Below are 16,729 nucleotides of genomic sequence, written 5' to 3' on the forward strand. Positions count from 1 at the left end.
ATAAGCATCACCTCTTTGAAGCTGATGTCAGATTCATGAAAGAAAATGTACATATTCTTTTCTACTCAGGGCTTCTTTCACCTTTATTCCTGAGGGTGATCAGAGCTTTACATTGTAAAAAAAGGAAATTTTTCTCATCGCACAATAATTGAAAAGTATGTCATCAGGTCCTTTCTAGGTCTTCCTGTGGTATGTCAGCAGAAAATTACAGTATTTGTTCATTTTGCATTAATTGCATACCTACTATGTGCAGGCTCTAGCTGAGGCTGTGGATCAAAAAAATGGAGGCTAGAGCCTGGGCCCCTGAGGAGCTTGCTGTCTACTGGGAAACGGGGGTGCGTTTCAGATCTGATGAAAATGTGGTAAGTGCCACAAAGAACTTTGTACCCAATACAGAGAGAGTACAGAGGATAGAACAACTAGATCTGGGAGCAGGTGGTGAGGGGAGACTTCATAGCAGAAGTGACTTTTGAGGTGACTGTTGTCATACGACATGGATTTCACCAGCGAGTGAGGGCACAGACACTGGGCTGAGAGGATGGCATGTACAAGCCAGGAGAAAGGGTGAACAGCGCAGGCATTGTCAGCCAACTGAGATGTCTGAAACACAGGGCATGAGCAAAGAGGATGAGCTTGATTTGAGTCTGCAAAGGTGGTCAGGGAGCAGAAGAATCTCCTATCCCATATTTTTGGCTTGCATCCAGTAAATAGGTGATGGTGAGCTTGCAAACCATGTTTTACAGAAGAGTGACATAATCATATTTGCGTTTCAGTGGCATGTCTCTGGCAACTGTACGAAAGATATTATCATCTAACGTTTGTTGAGTACTTATCAATGTGCTAGGACCTGTGCTAAGAATTTTGCCTATGTCATTGGATGTCACCCTGACAATAATGCTGTGAAATGGGTACTATTGTTTTAATATTATTTTTACTGATGAGGAAATTAAGGTTTAGAAAGGGCATGAGCCTGGAGTCAGGAAGAAAGTCTACGGTTAAATGTTACTGTAATCATGGAATTTCTAGAATTACAAGCAACACAGGCAATAATGATCATTGACTAGAAGGACATTTGGAAAAGAAAATCCAGCATTTGAAAAGGAGTGAAGCAGTTTGATTCTGTTTCCCTGAGTGAATAGTGAGACTAAGTGGGGTGTAAGAATGTTTCATCTTCAAAATTTATTTTTTCTTTCACCACTATGTCAGTTTGAAAAAGAAAATAAAAAATGGTTGTTGATCCTCAAGAAACTAATCCTAGAATGTGCTACATCTTTGGGAGTTTGGAAAGAGATGGTCAACATACAACCGTTCAAAACAGTGGAATTTGGTAAACCCTGGAACACTGGTCTTACTGATTTAATTCATGACATTAAGGCCTTCTTCGGCCTTATGAGGAAGCAGATGAAAATAATCCTTTTGTGACGACTGTTTTCCCCCTTTTCTGATTTAACTCTTCCATTGCCTAAAACTCACCAATTCTCAAACTTCTAAATTCTCCACACTGACTTATCTCCACATCCCATGGCAAGCCCTAAAGCTGCTAACATTTTGTAACAACTATGTGACAAATTGTTGTGCTTTTATTCAGGTCGGACATCTTTGCCAGGCTTGCTTGTTGTGTTTTCTGTTTGGCTGTGTCATGGGACCAAAGGTGCCTGCCTTTGTACAGCATGTCAAATCTGGTTAACATGCAGCTATTTATCTTTTAAACCACTCCTGCACAATGGCAGAGGTGGGCCAGGCTACAGGGCTCTAAGCACAACCCAATTTTTCAGACCAGCTTTTCTGCATATGGGGAGCACATTGGACAGCAGACAAGACATTTTGTGATTTGGGGAATCTCTTAGAGACAAATTGTAGAGTGCAAGTGCAGTGTAACTGGACTGCTGGGTGCCCAGTGAAGTGAGGAAAATCAGATACAGCACAGGCTGAAAGAATGAAGCAAGAATTCATATCTCTGTGCAGAACATGCACAGTACTTTGCTCACACAGAGAGTTCACACATAGACAAAAGCATGTTTGCTTGTGGGTTATTTTCAGGGGATTCTATAGCCACAGTCCAGGCGTATATATTCGCACATAAGCTTTCTTTCTGCATTTTGTCCTGGTAGGTGTGTCTACATGTGAACATGTAAACATGCTTATATGAGAAGACAATTTGCTGTTGCTGATTTAAGACATGGGAAAGGCCTCCTGGTTCACTGAGGCGTCTCCCTTCTAATGTAGTAGAAGTAGAATCTTTTTGTTTTCTACAATTGTTTCAGTAAAGGACTCTGTGTGTGTTTAAGGAAGACTCAGAGCCAGAGTGTCAAGTGCTGCAGTGAAAAATACTGAAGACTTTTCTTTCCATAAGACAGCTGCAAACTTTATAACCTAGCTCACTTTGGGTTTTCATTTCTCAGTTGTTTCAAGGTGTCTTGGGAATGATTTGCCCTTAAATAACTAATTATCAACAAAGGAGAAAAAATAGCAATAAAAAACGTGATAAACCTGCACAGGCTAATTTAACTAAAATGAAGAATTTCATTGCTTGAGCAGTTCAAGGACTGAACATAGCAAAACTGTGTGATTTAAATGAAAGGTTCAGAGTGGTCAATATAAATATATATGTAGACAAGAGATAGTATATGTGTGTGTGTATACACCGAGGTTACTTCTTGAAGAGATAGGCAGGTTTTCCTTTCTTTTGCTTTTCTTTCTTTTCTTTTCTGAGTAAAGGACCCCAGAGATTGCCTATCACTTTGAAAACAATCTCTAATATCAGGAAAATGCGTTGTTTGTTTATGCGTACATAATGCAAGTTTGTCCGCCTGGGAACTGCAGCAAATGGGAGAAGTATGCATGGATTTCACAGGTAACAGGATTACGTGGGCACATAATTGATCCATTTGGAGAAAAAAAATGACAGTGCTCTAAAGATGCCTAGGCTTTGGAGATGGAGTTTATGAAACAGGCATTTGTAAATTCAAAGGAATCAATATGTCAATTTTATTACATCTCAGAACCAGCTGGGCATTAAAGGAACAGTAGCCTTTAAAAAAAATTACAGCTGCATATTCCTACATTGTCTACCTTTCTTAAAGGCCCTAGAATTTAAGGAAATGAACTTAGAGATTTGTACCTTTCCAGAAATGAATTTACATTGTCCAAAAGAAAATAATTTCACATTTTGTCAGTTATCAACCTAACAATTGGATTGAAACGTCTGCCTTATCATTACAATGGAAGTCTATTAATAGATATAGATAATAAGCAGAATAGTGATTTTCACATAGGTCGCACAGTCAAGGATTCGTTGGAATTCATATTTGCATTGTGCTTTTTAACAGTCTAGATTTTACTTCTTCACTGATGATAGGACACAGTTTAAGAGCTAGCCTTTGGGTGTCCCACAGAACTGGCTCTGTGCATGTGGGAAATATTCCTGTTTTATTAGAGTTTTTGACAATTTAAAAAGACCAAGCTATTTAAAATTATTAAGTTCCTAAATAATAGGATTTGGACAACAGCCATAAGAGAGGTGAATGGGATGGGAATTTAAGATATTATTTTAATATCACAAAGAGGTTACACAACTAAGGATGAAAGTTAGAACCTATGAATTGGTCCACATACCCTGCCATGTGCTGTCTGCTGGAGGCTGCAAGGCGAGCTGCTTCACTGTTTCATGTTCGCATCTCCACCACCCAGACTCCTGCTCCAATAACATCTCTAGATCTATTCACTTGTAACAAATGGAGCCCAGTTCTCCTCCCTCCCCAAGGAGGCGAGACACTCGATACAATGAAAAGAACACAGGATTCAGACTCAAACAAATTTGTGTCCACATTCTGATTCTGCCATTTACTCTCCATGCCATGTGCCCCTGGGCATGTTTCTTAACCACTCTGAGCTTCGGTTCTTAATTCTTAAAAATGGGGAGCAGTATTTGTTTTATAGAATCTTTGGGAGTATTACACAAAATCTAAAGACAGTGTCTGGAGCGTAGAAAACACTCACTAAATTCTGATTATGACTGTTTCAAGGTGTGACTAATCAGGATGCCAGGAACCCTACGATAGAGGTACTTCAGTTTCTGGGCCCTGCTGAAACATTCTTGAAAAGAGGAAACAATAACCATAGCCTGAGATATTCATTCCTTTTCTTTTTTACTCTTTGGAGAGTACTTTAAAGAAGAAGAAAAAAGAAATAGTCATAGTGATTGGCATGCTATTCTACCTCTACCTTTTCAGGAAATATACATGGTACTTTTTCTTATAGAAACAGCATCCCCCCAAAACAATTCCTGAAAGAATATATTCTGAGATGACTTTTGTCACAGCACTTAAAATATCTGATTCCTATTTGTCTCCCCACAAATGTGTAAATGACTTGAGGGCAGTCTTGCCCATCTCAGCTCAGGCCATGACACACAAAAATTGTTTTGTTAAAGCAAAGGTATAATAAATACAGCAGGTATAGTAAAGATTTAGTATGCATTACCATATCTAGAAAAAAGCTTTGGGTAACTTTATGTCAGATTCCCTACACCATCTTAATAATTTTTTGAAATTCACTTTGTGACAGCTATGTTATTTTGAATACTTGGGTGGGTTTGTTTTTTTTGTTGTTGTTGCTTTTTTTTTTTTTTTTTTCAGTTTGTATTTAAATCAACTGGCTTTCTGCCTTTCCCAGTGACACCTTTGAGACTTGGGAGTCAGGGAGGCAGAGAGGCAGTGTGGGTGCTCAAAAGAGTGTAGGCTTTGGACATCTGGGCTCAAATTTGGTTTCTACTTTCATACCAGCCATAAGACCTATAGCAAGTCATTCAGCCTAACTGTGTCTCTGCTTCTCATAATAATACTCATGTTACAGGGCAGTTATGAAGAAATACTGGTAATAGGTAAAGTGCCTAGCACATAGTAGGTGTTTAATGTTCTGTCCCCTTCCTCCACTCTTCTTTGTCACTTGAGCATTCACTTTGGGTTGGCATTTAGTGAGCTCCTTCTGCCCGTCAACAAGTCAATCAACATTTAATACATACCATGGGTAGATATCTTACCCCTGTTCCAAATTTCATTATGAAAATTGGGCTATTTTCTACTCAAGGAAATGAGCATGCAGAAGTACCTTCTGTACTTAGAATCACAATCATTTTAGCTATTTTCTGCTTAATCTGACTGTTTCTTTGTTCCCATCATCTTTTTTAGTGAAGCACTTTGGTATTTCTGCAATCCTTTGCCACCATTCTGTGCTTGGGTATCTCAGATCTCTCTTCTCCCCTGATCCTTTGAAGACATCAGAAAAGAAGAAGCAAAAGGTCTCTTGACTATACGTTTGCCACGCAACTGTGTGGATTGGTTAGTTAATAGAGTTGATTAAAACACTTTGTTTGATTCTGCTTAAGCATACCAGAAATACATTCAAAATCTACAGCTACAAAATGTAAAGAAGGTAGTCCAAATATAGTACTACATAATGAGGCTCCCTGTTGGTAGTATATAAAGCAGTTTAGAGTATAGCTTCAAATTCTAATGAAGATCATTTTAAATCTTGCACTGAATTGTGAATTTAAAATTCCCATGTTCTCCATAAGTATCTGAAGAGGGGCATGTAAATACCATAAGTGAATTAATTACTGCCTTAAGTTGGTAAAGCATGTGTGAATCCAAACTTTATTCTTGAACTTGCACTTCTCTTCCCAAGGTTTTTTGAACCATTTCCTATATGCTGAGTTCTGAGTACCTATTTAACTGCTGAGGACATATAAAGAAGGTAGTTTTCTTTGCATGGATTAAATGTTTCAATCTCTGAAAATCACCACCACCACAACAAAAAGTCTGCCCGGCACCATCTACATGTACACGATGAAATTCCTAAAGCAGAGAAGATATATTTATAATCTGAAACTTAAAAAACATGACAAAATGTTACCTTCACTTTTGTGCCCCCTTTTTTCATTAACAATATATTAGGTTTCTGTTTTTCTCCTGAGAAGAAACGAAAGACGAAGTGGCCAGAATATCTTTCACTTTTGCTCACGTTTTGGTGGTGTGATATTGGGACCACTGAAGTAATTGGACAACTTTTCCGAGCTGACTCTTCTGAAGTAAACCCAGGGCAAAGGGAAAATGGAACTGCTGCTAAGCTCAACTGATGGCGCCCACATGGCGCCCACCCCGACTCCTTCAGAGACTCCATAATTTCCACAGAAGGGCCAGAGGCCCTGCCAATATCCGCACATCATTGGCATGATAGACCATAACAGCTTCTTCTGAGCCGTTCCGGTCTATCGTGTCAATGCGTACTCGGGGAGTCCTCAACGCACGGATCATTGACACGGCACTACATAACGGCTCCTTAGCAGCCATTATTGGGTATCAAGTCAATGCATACTCAGGGAGCCTTTATCGCACAGGCCTGCACAAGCAGACACATTCCGAATACTAAAATTCCTTAGGAAAATTAGTCATTGCCCATGTGTGATAGCTGTTTTCCATTTTGAATTTTAACCATTTTGGGAAAAGAAAGAGAATAGGAAATACCAGTGTAGTCTGAAAAGCCCTTAAAAAACGAGTGCGAAAAGTGTAAGGGTGCAGTAGACATGGGAAGATGATGAACTTGTCATTTTTTCCTTTCCGTAGCTTCATTTTATTGTGTCAAAGTTGCAGAAAGCACTTCACTTTCACTGAGGCTCTTTTTAGGCAGGGTACGGCCCAGAAAACTTTTTTTATGGCTCAGATATAAATCCCAGAAAACGTAGTAGAAATGATGGCAGGATCTCTAACTACAAAATAACAGTAGTGTTAGTAGTAAGTATCGTTGTAATAACATTGTAGAATTCTACACGTCAAAAATACCACATTTTATCATGATCTCTGCAAGAGATTTCTTGGTAGTCATTCCAGACTTTTAATAAATAATATGTAGAGTAGGAAAGGTTCTGGGAGGATCCAAATAATAATGAAAATGACAGTGGTGATATTAATAATAATGTTACAGCTACCATTTATTATATCATTATTATGTGGCAGGCACTTGTATACATTATCTCATTTAATTTTCTCAGCAGATGTGACAAATCAGGAAACTGTGGCTTAGCAAAGTTAAATAACTTGACTGATGTCATGCAACCACTAAGTGACAGTAGTGGGATCTGAACTATGTCTGGGGAGAGTCATGCTCTTACCACTGCATTGCCTCTAATGATCATCACTTTCAGGGAACTAGGTGTTTAGTTAGAATATCCCAACCCATTGTCTGCTTACTGATCAGGAAACTGAGGCAGGGTAATTTTAGTAATTCCCCCAAATAATAAAGACACTCAGAGTCAATACCAGAAAGCAACAAGAGGCAAAAACAGCCTTTCTCTCTGACAACATGTTAACCACAAACAAGACTTGGGAATTTCAGAGCCTCTGTTTGTGTTTCAGAAGGAATGTCCACTGTTGCCATCAGCCCTGAAAAGATTTCCTTGCACCAAATCGAAATGGTTCGAGTTTGCTGTTGTTGATATTTTTTTTCCTTTTGTGTTCTGCTTGCTGACTGACATCTGCTATCATGCTAAGCAGGTGTTCCTATGTAAACGAACGTGCCCTGTTTGTGTTTCGCCATCCTCGCTGCTGCGCACCCAAATGAGCAGTGTGATTAAGAATCCTGTAAATTTTTGAAAGGAAACGGATGGCTACCCTACTAGAACATAATTACACCGTTCCAACATCCGCAGCTCACTGCTGCAGCAGAGTTGGAGAACAGCAGAAATTAATAATATATAATAGCATCATTCTCGTAATTTATAAATGAAATAAAGTAGAGAGGAGATTCTGCTGATATGCATTTTCTCCTTAATTCTAAAAGACAAAGTATAGATTAGAATTTTAGTGGGGTGAAACCTGGCCAGCAGTCTCCCACTAGTTGCCTGATTCATGATAGGCATGTTTTTGCTTAGGGAAAAGAGCTAATATCTTTTATTAGGTCAGAGGGAAAAGAAAAAAAAAGAAAGATGAATAAACAAGGCCCTCTAAAGGCAACACTAAATAAAGGGGGCCTGAAAAAATCTCTATTGATTGTGTGCCCACTGTATTTAAAAAGATATTATTACTTTAAGACTTCAACGTGTGCTGCATTTTTTCTTTCATTATAATAACATACCACCATAGGTCACCCCTTCTGAGAAAAGAGGGACTGATCAGTGAAAGATGTGGCTCAACATCAACTTTATGTTAAATAGCACTAGTGTAAATTCTAGAGATATGCTGAACAACGATACACACATAGTTAACAATAATAGAGTAGATTTCATCTTGTGTGTTTTATCACAATAAACAAGAACATTCTTGCTTTTTTAAAAACATTATTTTGAGCACTCAGTATGTGCAAAGGAGCCTCTTATTACAAATCATCATTAGATTAAGGGAGTTGATGCTTTTAATCAACCATGCTGGAGAAAGAACAACACTTTCTAAAGAGGCAAATAAACTATATGTTAAAAGTAACCAGTCCATTTCTCTGTCACATAGGGTTGTGGCAGGCAGTTTAGAAACTTTAATGTTTTTCTAATTTCACTTACCATGGGTAAGATGCCTGACAGATGGATGAGTTCAGTTGTTTCAAGAGTTTGTCTTCCACGAGCCAATGCCCATCTCTCTCTCTCTCTCTCTCTCACACACACACACACACACGAGCAATTATCCTAAAGAAAAATAATATTTATGGCATTTAAAGTGTTATTTAAGCAACTTTTCCTACTTAATTCCAAAGAATGACAATACATCAAAAAAAAAAAAAAGTCACCATGGATTTTCTTCCTTTAATTAAACTTAGAGAACATGAAAGTACTATTTGCCTTTCAAGAGAAGCATGTCCATTTAAGATGCTTATTCATTTAAGCAGTATTCATGTAAAGGTCCTCTTGAGTATTACTCTATGTGTTTTGATTTGGTTCAGAGAAAATAAATTCATTTAATAGATTTATTTCATTAACAGGTATTTATTTAAGTGGGTTCCACTGTATTTAAATCTCCAAACAGTTTCCATTACTTCCTTAGCTCACTTGCTCCATGTTGACTAATTTTAATAAGCCTAAGGTGCCTAGGGTCTTATTGAGTGTTCAGTTTGATCAATAAGGTTAAATTAAAATTGTGCAAAATATAAGCAAATGTACTCTAACAACACAGTGAAAAATGTGCTGTGCACTAAGCATTGATTGGTATGCTGTGGACACAGATATGTGAAACTGGGTGGACTTCTGAACTACCTGGAAACTGTCGCTGTCCTCCAAAGCTCCTCTGGCTTCAGACACATTCGTGTCATCTCCCACGCCTTCATGGAGACAGCATCTCAGACACCAACACTGAAGTAGAAGGGGAAGGAGATTCATGTCAGGTGTTTTGCTTTTTGATTTAATGGAAAACAGCATGTACGGCTCACAGTGAAATCCTATATAAAGAAAAAAAGCTTAAGATTTTATAAAAGTTGAACTTTGAGTATTGCTGAAATGCTTTAAGCTAATGAAGAATGTAGGCCCTAGTTCTTTTCACAGAATAACTTTTACCGTAATTATCCTTAAATTTTAATCACTTGGTAGCTTGAATTCTTTTTCAGAGATCTTACTTGTCAAGTTTGTTTTAGCACATTACAAAAAACAAAACAAAACCAATCTGATTTTAAAGTATACCAAAATCAGCTTTGCCATTGATCCTGCATGATAGCTGCCATTGAAACACTTAATAAGCCTTTTCCTAACAAATTGATTGCTTTCTATATAATTGGCTGAAGCTGGTAAATAGATAAACTGAATACTTTTTAATGCGAATTCCTTTTAGTGTGAATTAAGTTTGTATCTTCTATATCCTCAATATCTTTACCTTTCCCTTTTTCTCTTCCCCCCCCCCGCTTTTTTTTTTTTTGCCTGTTTTCATGGGCAACCAAACTTAATATTCAGCTGTTCAATCTTTCTAAGCTTTTTCCAAAATCTACCCACAATCACTTAGCCAATCATAAGGTATGTATCATTCGAAATTGTTCCTCAGATATGCTGCTGGCTCGTTGGGCGTTTCTTTTTACCATACGCTGTTGTGCGGCCCTTGTACCATATCTTTAATCTTCATGCTGAGTGATAGCTACCATCACAACACAGGACTTTCCTTGGATAGCATATCTTCCTGCCCAGGCCCTTCAAAACTTAAGTTCACATGGAGCAGACGGCTGATCTTATCAAGAGCTAAATCAGAAGCTTAAAAAAAATCAACAGAGAGATAAAAACATCAAAAATGCTACATCTTGCAAGCAATGATGTTGAATTTAGCGAGAAAGTGTGCTACTATTGGAGGATGAAAAAATCGTTTTCTAGTTTAAACTGATCACGTAAGTTTATTATTATGCCATATAAGGATTTGAAGTATTCCTATAAATTAAGCGCCCAGTGTTTGGCTTCCGTAACATATTACTAATGCCATCACCATACGACTTGCAAAATAAAATAATGTTCGCAGCCCCAGATCATCAGAAGATATGTAGACCAATACAAGCTTCAAAGAAATTGATTTATTTTTGTAAGCGGGGCCATAAGAAAAATTCTTAGTTTTTTGTTTAGGTTTTTGTGCCCTTGTTAATCTTGATTTTTCCCAGCTGTTTTGCCATGTCTGAGTTTTTAGATATCAACAGGTACTGCTCTTGTAAAACAAGTGTAAGTTTACCCAGGCAGCTTCACTTACACCCATTCCCTTGTAATCAGATGCTGAAAATTCACACCCTCCCTTTGCGGATACATGATTAACTTACACATTTCAAACAGCAAAGAATTGTCTCTGTTTCAGTTGATTGCGAATGCAAAAAGCTTAGACATTTCACTAAAATATATTAATTATCATTAAAGCATCATTTCCATAATTGGTTTTCGCGGATTTGTAATCAAAACCACTGATCAAGGTAGTTCTTAGTTTAAAAAGTAATACACATGGAAATAAGGAGAGGATAAAAATTAATTGCCCGATTCCACTCGAATGACCGTTCTTTTATTTTATGAAAACCACAATTGAGTGAAGTACATTAATATTCTTTCTTTAAAAAAAAAATAAAAAAAAAAAAAAACCTTCTAGTACCTTATTGACATTTTCTTTCTCTATTTCCGTTGAATTACCTATTTTTTCAATTAGACCAAAAAATGTAGAAATACACATTTTTGTGATCAAGGTGAACAATTTAGTCAGAGGAGAGATACAAATACAATGAAGGAATCTTTTCAAGAAAAGATGTGTTTGTTTTTGTTTGCAAGAGTGCTTTTCAGCCAAATATAAAAGTTTTGTAAACTCAGGTAAGGCACCTCACACTTAACAATCAGATTTCTGGATTCATCTAAAGTATCACTCATATCATAGGTAAAAATATATGTCTCTATTGGTATAAAATAAACTGAAGCCTGAAAAATGCAGAGGCTTTGGCGAATAACACTAAACTCAAAAATATCTCTTATATCCAAGGAGATAGTTTAAATCACTCATTCCTTTTTACTTTCTTAAGTTAAGAAGAAAAGGAAGAGAGAGGCCAGGTGCAGTGGCTCACACCTGTAATCCCAGCACTTTGGGAGACCTAGACGGGTGGATTGCCTGAGGTCAGGAGTTCAAGACCAGTCTGGCCAACATGGTGAAACTCCGTCTCTACTAAAAATACAAAAATTAGCTGGGCATGGTGGCGAGTGCCTGTAATCCCAGTTACTCGGGAGGCTGAGGCAGGAGAACTGCTTGAACCTGGAGGCAGAGGTTGCAGTGAGCTGAGATCGCACCATTGCACCCCAGCTCAGGTGACAGTGAGATACTCTGTTGCAAAAATAAATAAAGAAAAGGAAGAGAGAAGGCAGCATTGGATGGCTGATGTTATGGCTTCTTGAAACAGTTTATGGCATAAAGAAATAATTCCCCAACTCCTTAGTTTTCCAAGTATGTAAATGTTTCTGCTCATCCAAACACTAGCATAGGTAAGTGAGGACACGTATTTCATCTAGCCCAAATATATTTTTTTAAAATAATGCCTGCAGATTTTTCGCTTCTAAAAAAAATACCCCAACCCAAATTTCTACAAATTTTGATTTTTGGAATTAAATGATAATACTAATTAGCATTTACCTAGACATCCTTTTCTATTTTAAAATAATTGCATAATCTGGCATTTATATTTAATTTTCTAAATCATTTTCCCTAGAGAGCATTCATATAATTTTAGAACTTGGAAGGGATCAGGATTTCAACTATACTCATCCACAGGCTTTTCCCATTGGGTAGAGATTGAAACAGAGCTGACAGAACCAGGATTTGAACTCCAGCCTTTTGACTCCAAATCAGGAACAAGATGCAGTTTTGTATGTTAATTATTTTTATTGGTTTTGATATTGTGGCCCCAAGATCCATAGTCTTATTTTCATACTAAGTGACTCTTTACTCTGAAGGGCCAGGTTATAATTGCCATGTATGCCAAGAGTGAAGGGGGCCAGGACCAGAAAATCCAGTATGCCTGGGTGGTAAATTATTAGACTATGGAGCTGCATGTTCTGAACTCCACGTTCTTTGGTTTTACTGCTCCTGTGTTTTTTGACAGTTGGTTTTTAGGTGAGGTGTTTCATTTTCATAATTTCTGTACAGGCTGGGCAGAGAGTTCAGGAAATGTTCCACCGTGTACTGACATTCCCCTGGCAATAAATGGGTTCCCACTTCAGTCGCATTCCACTAAGCCTATTTTGGCACCATAGAGAGGGTGATGAGAAGGAAGAGTCAGTGGAGGAGAAGACAGGAAGGTTGCCAGGAAGGAACTGAAAGGCAAATGCTCCTGGCCCCATTGCCTGTCTCTGCCTTCACCACCTTTAGCTTCACAAGCAGTGGCCATGGCAAATAGGAAAAGGTTTGGGTGGGAAAAATGCAGAAGAAGCCATTCCTGATCAGACAATGTGTCTTCCACTAGTTTCCATCAGAGTGGGCTGACTGATCTGTGAAGATCTGGGATCATGACTCGGTTAAACAAGAAGAGTCCTGCACACTTGATTCAGGAAGTTTGGACACCTGGCCCATCCAGTCCTGCCTTCCAATCTCAGCATGGCCTTGGACACATCCTTAACCTCTCTGGGCCTCACATCCCTAATGATAAAATGCAGGGACTGGACAGAGGTTGCAAACTGGTGGCTGACAGATATGTTTGATTTGGCCCACACAGTATTTTAAACACACTTGAACTGGTTGCCAATATTTAAAAATTGGGCTATTTCACACACATACACACACACACACACAAATCCAGATTTCCAGCTCCCCTGGAGAACTCAGATGATCTGGTGCCTTGCGCCCACACAGCTGCTTGGAAAGACCATGTGGGAACAACTTTGAGTTCCATGAGAAAAATCATCAAATTCCCCCACCTGCTTGGCCTGTGTAGACTTTTGAGTGTGGGACCCCAATTCTCTCCAAGACTCCTTTGAAACTGTAGTTTTAGAATTCCAAATATGATTTGCTTGACCATAAGAAATACACTTAATCCATAGTGGTTTCTATATTCACGACAGAAGGCTAAGGTATTTGTGTATACAATCAGCATCAGGTAGAACTTGGAACTGTCTTAGGCCAAATAAATCAGCCCCATTTAGAACAAATGCTGACTTTGAAATTTGATAATGGGAGGCAGGAATAGCTCAGAAAAGATAGCCTTTGAGGTGGTTACAAGAAAGATGGTTTGGCCCCTGACTCATTATTACCTACACAGCAAACTGTGTATTTTGCAAATTATCCAAAAGTAGATTCTTTAAAACCCAAAGCAAATAATACAAGGCCCTTCAGTTAACATTTTTTCACATCTCCCACTCTAAACTAACATCTTCATGAATATTGAGATCAAGAACTTTTTCTGTTCTTGTAATTACAAGCGAATTATATTGGCCTGGGAACTGTTTGATCTTCTTCAAAAGTAAAGGAAGTACATTAATTTTAAAAGTTATATTTTTATAAACCATATTTCCAAATGTATCCACTTTAACAGAAAAGGTAACATTTGCAACTCATGGTTATAGTGTGTTTAATACTGTACAAGGTGCATTGACAAAAATATCTCATTTGATCTTTGCAATCATTGTAGGAGCTAGACAGAGAAGACATTTAATACAATTGAGGAGTCTGAGACCCAGAAAAGTTGGATGACTATTGGAAAATTGGCCTATTACTTGCTTCATATGAAAAAGAGCTGGGATTCAAATCTATAGCTTTTGGCTCCATATTTAATGTTTTCCATGCCATCACTATGCTTCCAGTGTCTTAGGGTGTGTGTGTGTGTGTGTGCGCGCGCGCGCGCGCACGCGTGTGTGTCTTACCTAAACACTGACTTTTTCTCTCTCTCTGTCATGAACAAGAATTGAGAGGTTAAATGGGAATTGTCTCATGAAATGAGAATTGTCTCAATGTTTTCCAAATTGAATGAAGAATCTTTTTTGGTAACTATTCTTAAGTGAATGCTGGATTTTTATTAAGGGAAGCTAACAGATATATAAAAGCACCCTCCACATATAAAAACACAATCCATGGAAGCATAGTGCAAGGAATAATGATATAGACAAATGGAGGAGGTGCAATAAAATATCATAAAATAGGCAGGTAGAGGTTTCTGGAAAAATAAGGTGGTGAGGGAAGAGTCTAACTGTAAGAATAAAAAGGTAGAAGATAGAACCATTGAAAAAAGAAATATCAAAAATATGAAGAGAAATAAACAGCAAGAAGACTCCATAGTAATTTAAGAAGTGAAACCTTTTAGGACAGAAGGAGGGGAGAAATGGGAAACACTGGAGAGGAAGTAACAATTAGGAAGTGTGGAAGAAAAACCTCCAGGCCAGAAATCTGAGCAAAGACTTGAGAGAGGTTGATGGTAAATGTGAAACATTGAAAGGGATGTTTTAAGGGATTCAGACATTGAGAGGAAAGTCAGTTTTCGTCACAGCACCCCGTGACGACAGGCTCAACACATTTGGATTATGAGAAAGGAAATTAACATGGTTAGAACGAAAGAATAAAAATTAGTCAGAGAAATCTTTGGATGTCAATGGAGAGGAAGAGAAATGATATTAAAAGGAAAGAAGGCATGGGTGGAAAGTAGAATGAGATGAGAACCTATGGTAGGTGGAGGTGAAAAACGAAGTGCGTCAGGAAAGATCATGACGGGGACCGCCGCACACTGCAGTGATGTAGACAGAGAAGCTCTTCTCCAGGGAACCTGCAAATAAAAAGAAACCTTAAGATGTATTTGGATGGAACCCACCCCAGCAAGGTGAGAAAGCAAGAGGTTACATTCTGCAAAAAGAGAAAATGAACAGGGAGAAGGGGGAAAACTAGGGGAAAGAGAAAACAGCAAATCAAAGTTATGGAGCATACAGCATTGAAAGGAATGAGGCATTCTGTTGGAATTATTCATTTAAGCATATGGGTATTGGCGTCCCTTTTCTAAAACCGGATCCTCTCCCTTATTTCTCATTTTTCTATAACACTATTATACTATTATAATAAATTCATATGGAAAAGTACAAGGATGAGCAATGTTTTACTTTAGAAATGTTTCAGAAGGGGAGGTAAACTTGATGGTTATCTGTCTGAAGGATGACGCACTATAGTGGCATGTAAGAATGGGGCCAGAGGTAATCATCATTTTTGAAACTGTTCTTTCAACAAATTCATAATTCATATAAAGTAACTCATGTGCACACATTTATGGCAAAACATACTCTAGATATTAATTTACATTGCTTATGCTGAAGATCACTTGAGTTTTCAAAAAGTTTGATTTACAGATTTTTCACATCAAAGATATTTTGTAGATTCTATTTTGTAATCAAGTTGTGTAGGCTCCTCAATAATTCTTTACCTTGATACTGTGTATACTCATTTATCTAGATTAAAATACTTCCTTGCCCTTAATGTTCTAAAAGTGTACCCCTTGGGGCTCTAGAATTTAGAAGTCTCCCTTCCCCAACTATTTCTAGTCTACCTTTTCAATTGAATTAATGCAATGACTTTAGTAATACAATTTCCATGTTGCTATAAAAATGGGGTTAAAAGTCATAACAGGCACAAGAAACAGGAGGAAATGAGAATTGTGTACTTTCAGTCACACCCTGGCCATGTGCTCAGGCCACATACAGCATGCAGCCCTCCGGAGTGGGCTGTGTAACCTGGGGCACACTTGAGGTAAGGGAACAGAGAGAATTAATTTACTGAAGGTGGTAGACAATCCCTCTGCCACAAATGCAAACATTTTTTCATAAGAACCCAAAGCAATTAGCTCTCTTCAATAATAAATTTAATCTTTTCCTCCTGCCTTTCTTTCCTCTTCCTTTCTCCTCTTTCTTCTCTTTTCCTCTATAAATGCTGGCCTTCGTCTATGATCTTCAACTCAAAGGTGTAGGTGCTTGGAAAGAAAAACAAGATCAGTGTATTGTGGTACTAACAAACAAAGCTATACTTACTAGAAAAAAACAGATTGAAGCAAGATACAAAATTCTTAAAAGTAGCTATCCGTGTGAAAATCTTTTCTACTTCTAGAGAAAGTAGAATGTGAATGACTGTATCTTTCATATCATGAAAGCAGATGCTTATATGCAATCACCTTTAAAAAAAGAAAAAATATCACAATGGTGACAATGCCTATTTTATATGAGTAGGAAAACTAGCCAAATAACGTTGGGAACATTTATTAGCCTTGTCCTTTTTTTTTTTTTTTTTTTTTTTTTTTT

General features: G+C 37.8%; 1 protein-coding gene across 2 annotated transcripts in view; it reads left to right on the plus strand.

Moving 5' to 3' along the window:
* Window positions 1–343: 343 nt before the first annotated feature.
* ZEB2 (zinc finger E-box binding homeobox 2) overlaps window positions 344–16,729 on the plus strand; it is a 108,770-nt gene continuing 92,384 nt past the window's right edge. For both annotated transcript variants that reach the window (XM_017895383.1, XM_017895384.1), the window contains exon 1: window positions 344–362. The gene's annotated coding sequence lies outside the window, so the exon portion shown is untranslated. The remainder of the gene's footprint in view (window positions 363–16,729) is intronic.

Source organism: Rhinopithecus bieti, unplaced genomic scaffold, assembly GCF_001698545.2.
Source record: "Rhinopithecus bieti isolate Rb0 unplaced genomic scaffold, ASM169854v2 scaffold_26061, whole genome shotgun sequence".
Lineage (NCBI taxonomy): Eukaryota > Metazoa > Chordata > Mammalia > Primates > Cercopithecidae > Rhinopithecus > Rhinopithecus bieti.